Source organism: Elephantulus edwardii, unplaced genomic scaffold (assembly GCF_000299155.1).
Source record: "Elephantulus edwardii isolate Elephantulus edwardi_28Jun2011 unplaced genomic scaffold, EleEdw1.0 scaffold00237, whole genome shotgun sequence".
NCBI lineage: Eukaryota > Metazoa > Chordata > Mammalia > Macroscelidea > Macroscelididae > Elephantulus > Elephantulus edwardii.
The window spans coordinates 3,551,075-3,560,485 of record NW_006399987.1 but is presented as its reverse complement, the minus strand read 5'-3'; the positions used below and the strand labels follow the sequence as shown (position 1 = coordinate 3,560,485).

At 48.2% G+C, this 9,411-nt stretch overlaps 1 protein-coding gene across 1 annotated transcript in view; it reads right to left on the bottom strand.

The window, feature by feature from the left end:
• The window catches only part of CCDC159 (coiled-coil domain containing 159), a 24,807-nt gene that overhangs the window by 10,622 nt on the left and 4,774 nt on the right, over nucleotides 1-9,411 (bottom strand). The window lies entirely within an intron of this gene.

Sequence of the window (9,411 nt, the reverse complement as noted above, 5' to 3'; positions counted from 1 at the left end):
CTGGTGGCCTTGAACCTCATGCCTTCGGGATTGCAGGGCAGCTCCTTGCCACCATGACTGAGAGGGAACGTGCCGTTTAGCTGGTGGCTAAAGACTGCTGGAATCCCAGCTCTGCCACCTGCTGGCTGTGGGGTTTAAGAACAAGTCCATTTGCCTTTTGTGCCTCAGTTTCTTTATCTGCAAAATGGGCAGAAGCCTATAGCCCCCTCACTGGGTGGCTGTGAGGATTAAAGAAGGCCAACTGCGCTGTCTGCCTGGCTTTTCCAGGATGGTGTCCTAGGCAGAGGGATCCCTCAGCACCATGGAGATAGCTCAGGGGTGGGTGGCATGTGGAGGTGTGCGAGTGGCCACAGGTGGCTCAGAGGTGGCACAGGGATGCCGGTGCGTGGGGTGGCCTGGGGGCAGTGGAAGAGTGGCATGCCTGGCCACATAGCTCCCCTCCAAATCTCTCACCTGGGAAAGAAACGTGCACGGGCTTGCTGAGGTCCGACTTCTGGGTCAGGCTGTGCTCCCCCATCACGCAGTACTGGCATTGGAATGTCCCCCCTGGAGGCTGGCTACCACCGCCACTCAAGTTGAAGATCACCCCGAGCTGGTCCGCGGGCGCCTGCAGGCACTGGACCACCTGATCTTCACGGTACAGCGTGAAATTTGCGCCCGGGAAGCCCTTGGGGGCTGTGCACTTGACATGGATGGGGTCCTCTTGGCTGCGGGGGTGCGGGGGCACCAGCAGGATGGTGGGTGCTGGAATCGCCAAGGAGCCTGCAGTGCAGATAAAGGAGGGTCGCCAGGGTGGGTAAGGGGCCCGGTGTGTAACATACTGAGCTGCTAACACAAGGGGGATGTTCTCATCAGGAGCTCTGGGGAGAGATGACAGCAGTCTCCTCCATTGAGTACAGCCTCGGATCTCTAAGTCCAACCCGTTCAGAAAAGGTGGACTTGGTGTTGGGTTGGGGTGAGGGTGGTGTGGACAGCGGAGGGGCTGCATGTGGGGCTCTCTGAGCTGGCTGTCTCTGGGCCTTGGCCATCCAGAGGATGGTAACCCCTCCCCTACAGCTGTGGCTGCCACCTGGTGGCTTCAGGGCTGAGGATTTGAGCTTCCAATCCCAAGGCACATGGCTTGGATGCACCAGATGCTTGGTGGGAGAAAAAAGGGGCCACCTCTTCTCTTCGGACTCTGAAAACCCATTGGAGGGTCAGCTACAAGTCAGTTACACTCAACAGGGCACAGCAACAGCCACCACCATACTGCTAGGTTGAGGGGCCTCTGTGACAGTGACAGGGTATTTGAATCATTTTATATCCTTTTAGAATCACAGAGATGGTTATTATAAAACGAAAACCAAATGCATTCTCATTATGCCTCATCCAGCTCATAGCTGCCCTTTGGTTGGAGAAGAACCACCCCACAGGGTTTTCAGGGCTGTGAGTAATCTTTCCAAAAGCAATCTGTCACTTCTTTTTACCCACAATCTGTCACTTCTTTTTACCCTTGGGTGGTTTCAAACCACCAACCTCTCAGTCCGCCTGCCAAGTTCTTAACCACTATCCCACCAGGCTCTTTGACGGTCATCGTGGAATAACTCATTATATTAGATCTTCACAAATAACAAGCCCATGTAAATAACACACCCACATAACTAACACAAAGACATAAAATGCATGTAAAATGGGGGGTGGTTTGCACTGTTGGCAAAAAGCATAGACTATGTAGATTATTCACATAACACCACAGTACTCTCATTATTTCCAGTAGCACTGAACCAGTAGCCTGGGTGCTGGGACAGAACAATGAACAAGACAGACAGACAGACACCCAGCTCTAGTGCCTTTGACATTCTTGTCCAGGACATGAGCAGACAGGCTACTAGGAAGTTGGCTTCAGCTGGAGCAGCCTTGGAGGGCTTCCCTGAAGAGGTGACGCTTGGGCTGAGTTCTGAGAGGGAAGGCTGAGTGAAGAGCAAAGGCAGAGGCCCGGTGGGTTGAAAGGAAGCAGTGAGAGGGTCAGGGTGGCCGGGCTGGGGGCAGAGCAGAGGAGCTGGATTCCAGGTGCGGTGATGAATATGTGTTTTAGAGCAAGACTACATGCGGGCAGGAATTGCCTGGGGCCCAGTCTCTGCCCCAGCTGCCCACCTGGCTGTGTCTGGCTCAGGTGAGGTCTGTACAAGCCGTCCGGTGTTTGGCTTCCCTACACCTTGCCAGCCCCTGCCCTGAACCTCAAACAGATTCTTCCCCTTGGGAAGCCAATGGGGCTGAGTCATGGGGCGTGGGCAGCTCCTCTCCAACAGGCTGATATATCTGACATTCTTGATTTTGGGGTGACAAGGAGCCCAGCAAGAGAAGGCACTTCCTAGGGTGCTTCTCTGGCTCTTGGGCAGACGAGGGGAGGCCAGCCTCACCTCTCACCTGAGAAGGGCAGAGCAGCTCAGCACTGGCCTCTGGTCCCACAGCAAGTACAGTGGGCTTGGGTAGGGGCGGTGGGGCAGAAGTGACGGTGAGGGCATCAGACTCACCAGCTGCAAAGAGCAGGACAGACCAGGGCATCTCTCCTCCCGCGCGGCTGGAGATCCAGCTGAGGCCAGAGTGGCCCCCCGCTGCCCACCAGCTCCTCCTGTGAGGCCAGAGAGGGAAAGGAGAAGCAGGGCTTACTGGAGCCCAGTGTTTCCTCACTGGCAGGAAGTTGCACACCCTCTGGGCCTGAGAGGGACTCTCCTCTCCCCACCCTTTTCTTGAAGGCACATCAGAACCTGCTGCCTCGCTGCACCTCCTTGGCTGTGGTTTTGCAGAGTGGAGGGGAAAACTGATTGGAAATTGGATCACACTTTTCTCCCCCAAAGAGAACCCTTGAACATGAGGAAGAGTGATAATCGAGGCTCTTTGGGGAACCTACTGCCAAAACACAAACCGCAGCTTAATCGGTACCCAAACAGACAAATTTATAGCGAAGGCGCTCGGGCATAGTGGTTAGAGCTCGGCCTCTGTGACCTCGGTCCTCTGAAGCCTCAGCTCTCTGCTCTGTAGAATGAGGTTAACAGTAGTAAGGACAGGCCCAGAGAACTCAGGGGATGTAACTCGATACCCAGTGAGTTATAAGTACACCCCTCAGTGGGAAGACTCACAGAAGAAAAGCTTCACCTTGCCAGCAAAAGGGACCACTCGCTCCAAAGCAGAACAATAAGACATGTTCCAACTGTGATGCTGGTCAAAGTCTGGGTTTTAAAGTGTGGATTCCAAATATGAAGGTCATTGCTATGCATTGCTTTGTATTTAAATTAAACCTGGATTAAAAGCTAAGAAGCCCCTGAGTGGTGTAAATGCTTAAGCGCTGGGCTGCAGGATAGACCTCACTGCGATGCATTTTATAAAACCCTCTGTTTAACTATGCACACGCCGGTCCTGTGAATTAGAATCCTTAGACAGCAGTTAAATAAGACTAAAGAGGGGATTTAAGAAGCGTGCTCCTCGGGCACTAAAGGAGATCCAGAAATTTGCCATGAAGGAGATGGGAACACCAGATGTTCGCATTGACACCAGGCTTAACAAAGCTGTCTGGGCCAAAGGAATAAGGACTGTCCCGTACCGCATCCGTGCATGGTTGTCCAGAAAACGTAATGAGGATGAAGATTCCCCAAACAAGCTGTGTACACTGGTTACCGATGTACCCGTCACCACTTTCAAAAATCTACAGACCGTCAATGTGGATGAAAACTAATAGCTGATTGTCAAATAAAGTTATAAAACTGTAAAAAAAAATTTTCCTGTAATTTGTTATGATCTACACAGTCAAGCCCTGGTGGCTCAGTGGTAAGGCGTTGTACTGCCAATCCAAAGGGAAAAGGTTCAAATCCAGCAGCAGCTCTGAGGGAGAAAGATGGGCACTCTCCTCCCATGCAAGCATCTGCCTTTGAAATCTGCTGGAAGGTCAGCTATGAATAGGTGCCAACTCGAGGGTACCCAACAACAACAACCACTACCACCACCAGTTAAATCCCGTTTGACTGCCAAGAAATCCTTCAATATCTCCTTTTGCACTATTGGTTGGTGCATTAATTAGAATAATTGTTGCTTAACTGATCTTCCTTGCAGGCACAAGGACATTATTCTGTCCTGACAGCACAGTATTAGACATTAACACAAAAAATAATGCCACTTTTCGATTTGGCATGGCAAAAATCTAGTGATTGGCCACTTTAAAAACAGCCAATACCATTTCACCTCATTAATGTCTAGGAGGTCAATCTTTATGCATGCCATTAATTTTTTACTACTCCAATTTGCTTGGATTCTGACTTCATACTCTCCACGTTCCAATCATTAATGGGTGTTTGGAGTAGTTCTGTGTCATTTCAAGTCATGCCACAGAGGCAAATGGGGGTCCTGAAACTGTCTTCCCTCCACAGCAGTGGGTTTGACCCTACTTTGAGAAGGTAGCTCCCCCCCCCCACTCGTATTCTGATTGTCTTTCATCTGTGATTTCTTTGTTGTGTCTGGCCTGGCTACACATGACCTCTCCCATGCTGCGATGGGCCGGAAGCTTGGCATGACTCTTGAGCCCCCGGAGTCTAAGTGAGCTGAATGCTAGGATACTCCTTCATCGAAGCATTTAGTTCTTCAAGTCCATTACACAGTAGTAGAGAGGGATGCTCCTGCCCTGAACAGGTGTTGGACACAGGCAGGGTTTGCATGGATGCTGGAGATAAATGTCTAGATTGTCTGGAGCACTGACCCTCACCATCTTGAGGGGCAAGATGCTTGGGCCCATTATACCACATACTTGGATGCAGTGTGCCTCTGCTTTTTGGCTTAGTGGTAAGGAATTGTGTTGCCAATCCCAAAGTGCACGGTTCAAATCCACCAGCTGCTCTGAGGGGGAAGGATGGGCAGTCTCCTCTCGTGCCATTTACTGCCTCTGAAAACCCAGAAGAGGGTCAGTCATGAGTCGGTTCTGACCCAACAGTCCATAACGACGAAACAACAAAACCTGGGAGCATTAGACAATTCCCAGCAAGCGGCCAGCGCGGCTCCTGGGCGAGGTCCAGACGGAGGTGGAGCACTACGTCCTCCCAGAAGCAGCTGCGCTCTCTCTTCTCAAGGAAGGAACAGATTGGGAGCTCTGGTGGCCTAGTGGCAAGAAGCTGCACTGCAATCCCAGAGGAACACGGTTCAAATCCACCAGATGCTCTGCCGGAGAAGGAGGCGCAATATCCTCCTGTACCAGTCAGATCTGATTTGACGGCACACACACACAAAATAATAATAAAAAAAAAAAAAGGAAGGAACAGATTGTGTTTCTGCTCAACAACTATGGCTTTGGTGCCGAATGTGCTTGGGGAGCGGATGTCAGCAAAGAAGCTGACAGCTTCTGATAGCTTCTGGCAACCACCCTGTGCCCGGACACAGGGGTTCACTGGAGGCTTGAATGTAAGGCCCTGGTAGGCTTTGTGAAGGCAGCTGGGCCTTTGCTTAGGTAACTCAGTTGACTCCATTGTTCATGGTTTTGGACATTTATGGAAAATGTCAGTGGAACTCCTCAATCGGGATGCAAAGAGGCATCTCACCAACTTCAGAAACGGAACGGTATCATCCAGGGAGCTATGACCCGGCTGATGGGCTCAGTCATTGCTTCTACCGGGTACTGTTCCAGCCGCAGCTCCGAGCCCTCCCCGCTGAGTGCATTAGTACTGACCACCTTGTGGATCTCAGAAGACACAAACTTGGCTTCTGATGTGTCAGACGTGGGGTTCACCATCCCTTTCCACGGACTTCTGCATCCCATCCCATCCTCTTCTTCACCTGGGGTCCCCCTTTCTGTTCTCCCCTTGCCTCCCAGGCCCCTGATGTGACTCGTTGTGCTTCATTCTCAAGACCCCAATGCATCAGGATAAGTGGAAGTCCCTTGGCTCTCTGCCTCTCCCTGCATCTCTTCAGGGTTCAAAGGACCATGTCCCCGTGGCTTCCAAAATGGCCTTTACAATCTTCTCGGTTTTGTCACATATAGACACACTGCACCCCTACCTCACCTACTGAACATGTTACGTGCCATCGAGTGGACTCTGACTCACAGCGACTCTGCGATCAACAGATCTGCATCTCGTCCTATCCCGTGCCATCCTCACCACCTTGGATACGCTTGTTATCATCACTTATCGGTCCATCTCCCTGAGAGTCTTCCGCTCTTCCTCTGACTCTCCATCTTTTCCAGCATGAGGTCTTTTCCACCCCCCCTTTCCTCTAAGGAGCACCCTCGTTGCACTTTTTTCCAAGACAGATTTGCTTGTTCTTTTTTGCGGTCCATGGGATATTCCGCTCTCTTCTCCAACACCATAATTCAAAGGCATCAATTTTTCTCCTGTCCTTATTCAATGTCCAAGTTTCAGATGCACAGGAAGCAACTGAAAACAACATGGCTTGGATCAGGTGCACCTTAGTCTCTAAACTGACATCCTTGCTCCTTTAGGATTTTGGAGAGGGCCCAAATGCAACAAGTTGTTTGATTTCTTTCTTTCTTTTTTTTTGGTGTGTGTGTGTGTGTGTGTGTGTGTGTGTGTGTGTGTGTGTTTACCATCAAATTGGATCTGACTGGTACAGGAGGAGATTGCCCCTCCTTCTCCAGCAGATTATCTGGTAGATTTGAACCACACGCCTCTGGGACTGCAGTGCAGTTTCCTGCCACTAGCCACCAGAGCTCTCTAAGTCATTTGATTTCTTGACTGCTGTTACTGTGGGTACTCATTATGGATACAAATTATACAAAGTTACTGACAATGTTAATCTTTTCTCAGTCTATCATGATGTTGCTTATTGGTCCAGCAGTGAGGATTTTTATTTTCTTGATGTTGTTGTTAAATGCTGTCAAGTTTCCTGTGACTCACAGAAACTCTATGAACAACAGCTCTGAAGCCTGCCTTGTTCTGAGCCAGTCTCACTGACTCCAACACACCTATCCCCATTGCCCCAGTTACTGTATCATCTCAACTGATCTGGGGTCTTCCTGTCCTGTCTGTCCCTCCACCCTTCCAAATATGTCTTCCGAGTATGTGGCCTCCTGGCCACATGCCCAAAGAATGAGATGGAGCTTCAAAATTCTAGCCTCTAAGGAGAAACTTGGTTTCACCATCTCCAAGACAGACCTATTTGTTTTCTAGGTGGTCCATGGTATGTTCAAGACTCTTCTCCAGCACCACAGCTCAAAGGCATCAATTCTTCTGCCATCCATAGTCACTGTCCAGCTCTCAGATGCATAGCAATTAACTGTGAAGACCAAGGTCTGAAATCAGGAGCATCTTAAGTCTCCAGACTGACATTGTTGCTTCTCAAGATACGCTGAAAAGGTCCCTGACAGCAGATTTTCCCAGTGTAATTCATCTTTTGGTTTTCTGACTCCTGGTACCAAGAGTGTTGATTGTGGATCCCAGCAAGCTTTAATTGTTAACAACCTCAATCTCTTCTCCATGAGATGTAATTTATACCAAAGAGGCTGCTGTCTTTGATCTTTGGCAGCAAGTGCTTCAAGTTCTCTTTCAGGAAGCAAAGTTGTATCATCTGCATAATGCAGATTGTCCATGAGTCTTCCTCCATTCTTAATTCCACCTTCTTTTTAATATAGTCCAGCTTCTTGAATGATTTGCTCAGCACACATATTTAATACATATGGAGAAGGGATACAGTTCTGGCCAAACACGTGGCTCTTTCTTTCCCCAGTAAAATGTTCACTACCTCACTCTATGATTCATTCTACCCTTGTCACCAACTCTTGGGGTCCTGGTAAGGGAACACTGCCTCTCAGACATTTTTCCACTCAAATTTGTTTCATTAGCTTTTGACCTCAGATCCCAACAGCTAGAGCATTGAACCCTAATTGAGCGGCTCAGCTTCTGGCACCATTTCAGACAGTGTTATGCTGCTATTCCTACGGTTTACACTGGCCAATGCTTTTCAGAAGTAGCTCTTAGTCTTAGTTCTTAGTCTGGAAGCTCCGCTGAAACCTGCCCACCATGAGTGACCTGCTAGGACCTAAACACTAGTGGCATAATTTCTAGAATCGCAGCAACACACAGCTCACCACATTACCACAGAATGACAGGCGAGCGCTGTAACATTCCTGAAGTTGTCAAGAATTTCATTTTTTCTTGGATCCATAATCAACAGCCATGAAGGAATCAAATGACAGGGAGTGTAAAATGGCACAGCTTCTATGGAAGGCAGTTTGCTGCTTTCTCAAAGAGCTGGAAATAGAAATACCATTTGACCCAGTAATTACACTACTAGGAAAGGACCTTAAAGAAACCAGAGCCACGACTCAAGCAGATGTATGCACACCCATGTTTATGTTATCCACAACAGCAAAGGCGTGGAAGCAACCCAAGTGCCCATTAACAAACGAATGGAATACTATGCAGCATTGAAAAACAGTGAAATAGTAAAAACATTATTCAAGATGGGGAAGCCTGGAAGACTTTATGCTGAGTGAAATAACTCAGTCCCAAAGGCACAAATACTCCATAAAACTGCTGTTATAAAATAGAACAGACATAGGGTGATTGGGGAGGGAATGGGGGGGAAGTGGATAGATAATGAACACTGTATTAGAACAGATCAAGGGAAGAACTGTCTGAAAGGAATATATTACTATGTGTTATATTTATATGAAAACAACCTGGAACAAGGGGTGCATTGTCAGTTGGGCTGGGGGCTGGGAGGGAAAGAGGGGAAGAAAATGTGCAACAAAGAATAAAAAAATCAAACAACATAGTGCATTGGGCAAACATGCTCCAAAAGACTTCTCTAAAACTAAAGAATTCAAAAGGAAACATGGTAAAAAATGTTTTTTTCAATAAATCTTTTCTAATGCGGGAAAATAATTTTTTCTTTTTTATCTTCTTCATAATTATTTTTTTTAAAAAATTGATTATTTTTTGTGTGTACTGTCAAATCAGATCAGACTGGTACAGGAGGCGATTGCCCCTCCTTCTCCAGCAGAGCATCTGGTGGATTTGAACCATGTACCTCTGGGGTTGCAGTGCAGCTTCTTGCCACCAAGCCACCAGAGCTCCCTTAATAATAATTTTTCAATAAAATTTTCCCAGTGGAACAAACAAATATGGTATTTGAAGTCTGTGGTGTGCCTGACCCAAACCTTCGTATTTTCAATGCCCTCACATTCATGTGAAAGCTGGACAATGCATAAGGCAGATCAAATTAATCAATGCATATTTGAATTAGGGTGTTTGTGAAGAACACGGACTATATTATGAAAGATCAACAAGTTGTCTTGGAAGAAGGACAGCCAGACTTCTTAGAAGTGGGGCTGGTGAGAATTTGTCTCATGGACTTTGGACATGTTATCAGAAGGGACCAAGGGAGCTCTGGTGGCCTAGTGGCAAGAAGTTGCACTGCAAAAAAAAAAAAAAA